Here is an 8,808-nt window from a genome sequence, read left to right as displayed (position 1 = left end):
TCATTGTTATATGGTTGGAAACAGAAAATGCTACATGTGGTAATTGGTATGATGTCTTGAATAATGTGATACTTGGCAATTGTTGTGCTCATATGGATCATGTTTAAGCTCTTGCATCATATACTTTGCACCTACTAATGAAGAAATACATAGAGCTTGCTAAAATTTGGTTTGCATGATTGGTCTCTCTAAGGTCTAGATATTTTCTGGTAAGGGTTTGAACAACAAGGAAGACAGTGTAGAGTCTTATAATGCTTGCAATATGTTTTTATGTGAGTTTTGCTGTACCGGTTCATACTTGTGTTTGCTTCAAATAACCTTGCTATCCTAAGCCTTGTATTGAGAGGGAATACTTCTCATGCATCCAAAATCCTTGAGCCAATAACTATGCCATTTGTGTCCACCATACCTACCTACTACATGGTATTTCTCCGCCATTCCAAAGTAAATTGCTTGAGTGCTATCTTTAAACACTTCAAAAGTTATTACCTCTTATTTGTGTCAATGTTTGATAGCTCATGAGGAAGTATGTGGTGTTTATCTTTCAATCTTGTTGGGCAACTTTCACCAATGGACTAGTGGCTTCATCCGCTTATCCAATAATTTTGCAAAAAGAGCTGGCAATGGGATTCCCAGTCCCAAAGTAATTAACCTTCATAATTTTACAAAAATAGACACTCCTCCATGGTATGTGATTGTTGGACGGCACCCAAGGATTCGGTTAGCCATGGCTTGAGAAAGCAAAGGTGGGGAGGAGTGTCATCTAAATAAAACTAAAATAAAAAGGCACTCCTTCATGGTATGAGATTGTTGGCAGGCACCCGAGGATTCAGTTAGCCATGGTTTGTGTAAGCAAGGTTGGAAGGAGTGCCACCCAAAAATAAAAATGTTTCATGGGAGCCGCTCTTAGAAAGTCTGTCTGGCAAGGGGGTTAGAGTGCCCACTACCATTCGTTGATAACAACAAACACCTCTCAAAACTCTACTTTTATGCTCTCTTTATGTTTTCAAAATAAAAGCTCTAGCACAAATGTAGCAATCAATGCTTCCCTCTGTGAAGGGCCTTTCTTCTACTTTCATGTTGAGTCAGTTTACCCATCTCCTTCTGTCTTAGAAGCAAACACTTGTGTTAACTGTACATTGATTCCTACATACTTGCATATTGCACTTATTATATTACTTTATGTTGACAATATCCATGAGATATACATGTTATAAGTTGAAAGCAACCGCTGAAACTTAATCTTCCTTTGTGTTGCTTCAATACCTCTACTATGAATTTATTACTTTATGAGTTAACTCTTATGCAAGACTTATTGATGTTTGTCTTGAAAGTACTATTCATGAAAAGTCTTTGCTATATGATTCAATTGTTTACTCATTGTCTTTACCATTGCTTTGAATCGCTGCATTCATCTCATATGCTTTACAATAGTATGATCAAGATTATGTTGGAAGCATGTCACTTCAGAAATTATCTTTTATCGTTTACCTACTCGAGGACGAGTAGGAACTAAGCATGGGGATGCTGATACGTCTCCAACGTATCTATAATTTCTGATGTTCCATGCTTGTTTTATGACAATACCTACATGTTCTGTTCACACTTTATGTCATATTTATGCATTTTCTGGAACTAACCTATTGACGAGATGCCGAAGTGCCAGTTCCTGTTTTCTGCTGTTTTTGGTTTCAGAAATCCTAGTAAGGAAATATTCTCGGAATTGGACGAAATCAACGCCCAGCATCTTAGAATCCCACGAAGCTTCCAGAACACCCGAGAGCCACCAGAGGAGGGCCCTGTGGGCCCCACACACCAGGCTGGCGCCGGCAGGGTGTGGGCCGCGCCCCCCTACTGTGTCGTCGCCTCGTCATCCCTCCGACTCCGCCTCTTCGCCTATATAAAGGTCCCTGACCTAAATCTTCGATACGGAAAAACCACGGTACGAAAAACCTTCCAGAGCCACCGCCATCGCGAAGCCAAGATCTGGGGGACAGAAGTCTCTGTTCCGGCACGCCACCGGGACGAGGAAGTGCCCCCGGAAGGCTTCTCCATCGACACCGCTGCCATCTCCACCGCCATCTTCATCAACGCTGCTGTCTCCCATGAGGAGGGAGTAGTTCTCCATCGAGGCTAAGGGGCTGTACCGGTAGCTATGTGGTTAATCTCTCTCCTATGTACTTCAATATAATGATCTCATGAGCTGCCTTACATGATTGAGATTCATATGAGTTTTGTATCACTATTCATCTATGTGCTACTCTAGTGATGTTATTAAAGTAGTCTATTCCTCCTCCATGATGTAATGTTGACAGTGTGTGCATCATGAAGTACTTGGTATATGCTATGATTGTGATCTCTCGTAGATTATGAAGTTAAATATTACTATGATGGTATTGATGCGATCTATTCCTCCTTTCATAGTGTGATGGTAGAAGTGTGCATGCTATGTTAGTACTTGGTTTGGTTGTGTTGATCTATCTTGCACTCTAAGGTTATTTAAATATGAACATTGAATATTGTGGAGCTTGTTAACTCCGGCATTGAGGGTTCGTGTAATCCTACACAATTAGTGGTGTTCATCATCTAACAAGAGAGTGTAGAGTATAGCATTTATTTATTCTGTTATGTGTTCAATGTTGAGAGTGTCCACTAGTGAAAGTATGATCCCTAGGCCTTGTTCCCAAATACTGCAATCATCGCTTGTTTACTGTTCTACTGCATCTGTACTGCCTGCAATATTACCACCATCAACCACACGCCAATTGTAGCATCAAGCTATTTTCTGGTGCCGTTACTACTGCTCATATATATTCATACCACCTGTATTTCACTATCTCTTCGCTGAACTAGTGCACCTATACATCTGACAAGTGTATTAGGTGTGTTGGGGACACAAGAGACTTCTTGCTTTGTGGTTGCAGGGTTGCTTGAGAGGGATATCTTTGACCTCTTCCTCCCTGAGTTCGATAAACCTTGGGTGATCCACTTAAGGGAAAACTTGCTGCTGTTCTACAAACCTCTGCTCTTGGAGGCCCAACACTGTCTACAGGAAAAGAAGCGTGAGTAGACATCAAGCCCCCCAAGGCCCCAAGAGCCCTCAAGAAAAAGGTCAAGCCATCTCCGGCTGCCATCCCCATTACACCGGAGGTCGAGGTTCCGCCCAAGGCCTCCTCTGCCACCAAGCCGGATCCCAAGGACGTCATCAACATTGATGACCTTCCCGAAGACCCAGCTGGCCATGGCGATTCCGGCAAGGGCGCATCCTCATCTGCCCCTCCGCCTGAGCAACCCACTGCCACCTCGGCCGAGCCAACACGAGAGCAATATGAGCAAAAAGTTCAGCTTATCCGTGCGACTGGCACGCCCCAAACTCATCCTGAACTATTTCCGACTTTGCAAAAGGTCCCCGTCTCACAACGCCACGCGGAGGTCTCCGCCATGATGTACCAGGTGTGGGGGCCTGCAAACACGGAAATGCAGGAGCTCTCCGACCTCGAGAGCGATCTCAAGGTCTTCTTTGCTAAGCATAAGAACGTGCGCCAGGTAACACTAGCCCCCAAGCATTGGGTTAGACATTTTTTCCGTGTAACATGTGTTAGCCGATGCTTTCTTCAATATGTACCTTAGGCGGAGATTCAAAATTGTATCAACCCAAGACTTTGAACTCCTCGCCAGCCCCCAGAATTTTGAATATCCGGCTAACTCCTGTCTGCTTCTCAGAACACACGGAAGCTGCATGAAGATCTGCGCATTCACGTGCTGGAGCAAATGACGGAGATAGAGGGGCTGCGACAGAATGTAGAAAATAGCCAGAAGGCTATAAAGCACTTGGAAACCCGCCTTCAGGGTATGAACTCCGAGTTGGATTTGTATTTTGCCATAATCTTTCACGATGTATAACATGTGTGTCTTTCCGCCTGCAGAAGAAACTGCCAAGCACTCCGCCTTTGATGACCTTCCGCCAAAGTCAAAGTGCTCGAGGCGGAGAACGAATCCCTCAAAGCCTTTATCAAAGATTCATCCGACAAGGAGAATTTGGCGAGGAAGGAGCTCTCCGAGAAGCACGCCCGCGACATGGCGGAACTTGCCGACAAACTTAAGAAGAGCCAACAAAATGTGAAAACCTTAGTGGCCAAAAATAAGGTGCTAGAAGCGGAGGCGGAGGCTATTGACAAGATGATCTTCCGTAAGCATCGTTTTGTTGTAATTCCGGCTTCATCATATGTTGATTTGTCCGCGAAGGAAACTGATCCCCAATCTTCACAGCGAGCCTTGGCTTTGAGTGGAACAAGGAATCTGCCCTCAAGAGGACGGAGGCATACGATGAAGCGCGGAGTTCCATTGATGAGCTGTTCGCAGCATGTCGCGGAATCGCCAAGGCCCTGTCTTTGAAGAGAGCCAAGACCACAGTGATTGACACTATGTCAAAACTGATGAAGCAGGTGTCGGAGTTCATCAAAGACTGGCAAGAGTCTTCTGCTCGCGGAGTCGCCTTCCTCGTCTTAGCCACCTGCAAGGCGCACTTCCCCACAGATGACCCACAAGTATAGGGGGTGTATCGTAGTATTTTCGATAAGTAAGAATGTCGATCCCAACAAGGAGCAGAAGGTGTTGACAAGCAGTTTCGATGAAGGATTCACTGTAAATGCTCACAGACAAGTATTCAGGGGGTTTTGATGTAGCAGATGAATAAAGTACGAGTAAGTAAAGTGCGAGAGTAACAATTGCAGCGAGTGGCCCAATCCTTTTTAGCACAAAGTACAAGCCAATTTGTTTACTTATAATGACCAAACGTTCTTGAGGACACACGGGATTTTAGTCTAGTGCTTTCGCTACATATGGCTAATTAATCTTCATTGTTTTGATAAGTGTTGTGTGGGTGAACCTATGCTAATGCACCGCCCTTCCTAGGCCTAATACATACTAGTGATTATACCCCTTGCAAGCATCCGCAACTACAAGAAAGTAATTAAGATAAATCTAACCACAGCCTTAAACTCTGAGATCCTGCTATCCCTCCTGCATCGATATACCAACGGGGGCTTAGGTTTCTGTCACTCCGGCAACCCCGCAATTGGCAAACGAGTACAAGATGTATTCCCCTAGGCCCATAAAGGTGAAGTATCGTGTAGTCGACGTTCACATGACACCACTAGAAGAATAACACCACAACTTAAATATCATAACATTGAATATTACTCAACCATAATTCACTACTAACATTTAGACTTCACCCATGTCCTCAAGAACTAAACGAACTACTCACGAGACATCATATGGAACATGATCAGAGGTGATATGATGATGAATAACAATCTGAACATAAACCTTGGTTCAATGGTTTCACTCAATAGCATCAATAACAAGTAGAAATCAATACCGGGAGAGTTTCCCCTATCAAACAATCAAGATTCAACCCAAATTGTTACAGCGGTGACGATGTGCAGCGGTGGAGACGGCGGTGATGATGATGTAGATGATGACGATGGTGATGGAGATGATGTCCATCTCGATGACGGTGATGATGGCGTCGATTTCCCCCTCCGGGAGGGAATTTCCCCGGCGGATCTCAGCCTGCCGGAGAGCTCTTTTCTCTCTGGTGTTCTCCGCCCCGCAGAGGCGGCTGTGACTCTTCGCGACTATCCCCCCGGAGCTTAGGTTTTTGGGACGAAGAAATACGCGAAGGAGAGGAGGCCAGAGGGGGCTGTGGGCCCCCTCCCCACAAGGCGGCGCGGCCAGGCCTTGGCCCGCGCCGGCCTGTGAGGTGGGCCCATGGTGGCCCTCCTCGGCTCCCCCTTCTGGCTCCCTTCGTCTTCTGGAAAAATAGGAATTTTCATGTAATTTCCGTCAATTGTTGATCTTCCGAAATATTGCATTCTGACGGCGCTTTTTCCAACAAAATCCTGACTCCGGTGCGCGATCCTCCAATAATCATGAAACATGCAAAATAGATGAAATAAGATAAGTATCATCTCCAAATATGAAATATATCAATGAATAACAGCAAATTATGATATAAAATGGTGATGCAAATTGGACGTATCACCCACTTTGAACTTCGCGGATATTGCGCGCGACACCCCTAAGGGTGCCAACATGCGCTCCATCCTCGCGGAGACCCAAGGGTTTGATCAGCTATTTGTTAGGTGGTTTAATCACTCGTTCTGGTACCACAAGTATGATCTGCCCAAGGGTTTCTCAGACGCGGAAGATGTAGAGGAAGGCGATCAGGAGTACTACGGGGAAGGCTCCGGGTCAAGCGCTGAGCTTTCCGAAGAAGAGTCTGATGAAGACTCCGACATTGGCTCTGGCGACGGCTCCGGCGACGGCGATGGCTCCGCCTATGTGGCATCTGAGGATGATCATTCTTCCGAGTAGAGATCCTGTGAAACAATGAAACGGTGTTGCATCATTTTGGCCCCGGAGAGGGTTTGTAATATAACTTAAATTCTTAAGTAGCTAGGGATGAAACAGTTATGCGTGGGCGGAAACACTTATCCTGCTATCCTTTAAAATTATTTGCATGTTTCGTTTTTGTCGGAAAGCAAATGCTGATTTCGTTGTTTTCCGGCTTGCTCATTTGACCTTCCGCGAGCCGAAAGACCCGTAGCCGGAAGCGCTCGCCAGCGGCGACGAAGCCCAATGGCAATCTGTCAATAACCGCGGAAACAAGCCCCTAGCTTAGGTGCCGGAAATCGCTACTAGGAATCCACGAGTTCGCAACAGAAAACATTTCCATCAGAAAACTTAAGCTTACGTTCTAAAGGACGATTTTTGAAAATCACAACTTCCATACACGCCTAGCCGGAGATATCTAGCTCTGCGGTTTTAGTCGGAAAACATACACGATCTAAAAATGAACAAGTAAAGGAGGTAAAAGACTCAGAGAGTGAACCAAAAGCTTTATTTCATTGATCATGTACAACTATTACAGAGTATGTAACTCGGAAAATTATTCTAAGTGTGGAAAGGACGTAGCTGTGCAATGTTCCAAGGGTGATCTGTCTCGTCGTAGATGTCATCCGGATCCTCACGCTTGCGTTTCCGGTACCAGTTAGCAGGTCTATCCTTTAGCTCCCGGAAATCGACAAGGTAGTACGATCCGCTGTGAAGCACTTTGCTAACGACAAAGGGTCCTTCCCATGGAGACTGCAGCTTATGGTCTTTCACCTGTCGAAGGCGGAGGACCAAGTCTCCGGCCATGAAAGAGCGCTTCCGAACTCGACGACTGTGATAACGTCGGAGTTTCTGCTGGTATATGGTGGAGCGTTGGTCAGCTAGGTTCCGGGCTTCTTCGATCAGGTCCATAGATAGCTGTCTGGCCTCGTCAGTTGTTTCTTCATCATAGGCGGAAACTCGCGGTGAATCATGGATGATGTCGGAGGGGAGCACGGCTTCGGATCCGTATACCAGGAAGAAGGGAGTAAATCCTGTTGACCTGTTAGGGGTAGTTCGTAAACTCCACAAGACAGAGTCCAACTCATCAGCCCAAGCTCCAGCTGTGCGTCGCAGCGGTTCTTCAAGGCCTGGCTTAATTCCTGATAATAAGAGGTCGTTAGCCCTTACGACCTGACCATTGGATTGTGGATGAGCCACAGAGGCAAGGTCCAGTCGAATCCCTACTTCCTCGCAATAATCCTTCAATTCTCCCTGTGCGAAGTTTGTGCCATTATCTGTGATTATGCTGTGTGGGATGCCGAATCTCATCATGAGGCTATAGACAAATTTTAGTGCCGTAGCACCTTCGGCTTTTCTCACTGGCTTTGCCTCGATCCACTTACTGAACTTGTCAACAGCGACCAGGAGGTATTCAAAACCGCCAGGAGATGATCTTTTTAACTTACCAACCATATCGAGCCCCCAGACCGCAAATGGCCAGGTGATAGGTATGGTCTTCAGCTCTTGGGCTGGAGCGTTTGGTAGAGTAGCGTAGTACTGGCAACCTCGGCAAGTCTTGACTATCTTGTCAGCATCTTCTTTAGCTGTAAGCCAATAGAACCCAAGCCGAAAAGCTTTTGCAACGAGTGATCTGGGAGCGGCATGATGCCCGCAGTCTCCTGCGTGTGGATCTCTCTGAGGATTTCAATGCCATCTTGATTAGAGATGCATTTGAGAAATACCCCTGTTGCACTTCGTTTGTAGAGCTGTCCGTCAACGATTGTGTAGGATCTTGCTCGTCTAATGATCTGCTGTGCGAGGACCTCGTCCTCTGGCAACTTCTGATCGATGAGGTAGTCCAGGAAAGGTTGTGTCCAAGCCGGAATGATAGCCATCACTTCTCTAGCCGGAGATACTGCCACCTCTGGGTTTTCCGGGTTAGCGCCCTTCACCGAGGGTATCCGGAGATGCTCCAGGAAAATTCCAGGAGGAATTGGCTTCCTGCCGGATCCGAGCTTGGATAGCATGTCTACCGCTGTGTTATCGTCTCTCCTGACGTACTTGACTTCGTATCCGAGGAAGCATTTGGAAATCTCGTCAACTTCGTCTCTGTAAGCCGCCATGACGGAGTTTCTGGCGTTCCAGGTTCCGGCTACTTGCTGTGCCACCAGGTCGGAATCTCCACAACAGATGATGTGTTTGATCCCTATCTCCTTAGCGATGCGCAGTCCGTGTAGTAGAGCCTCGTATTCCGCCATATTGTTTGTAGCTTCGAAGTGGATCTGCAGAACGTACTGTAGTTCTTCTCCGGTAGGGGACTTAAGGGTGACTCCGGCTCCTGAGCCTTGATGCTGCTTGGATCCATCGAAGTGCATAACCCATGTCTCTGGTTCCGGATCCAAATTCATATCCGGAGCTTCTGTCCAA

Source organism: Lolium perenne, chromosome 3 (assembly GCF_019359855.2).
Source record: "Lolium perenne isolate Kyuss_39 chromosome 3, Kyuss_2.0, whole genome shotgun sequence".
In the NCBI taxonomy this organism is placed as follows: Eukaryota; Viridiplantae; Streptophyta; class Magnoliopsida; order Poales; family Poaceae; genus Lolium; species Lolium perenne.
This window is presented reverse-complemented; position numbering follows the sequence as displayed.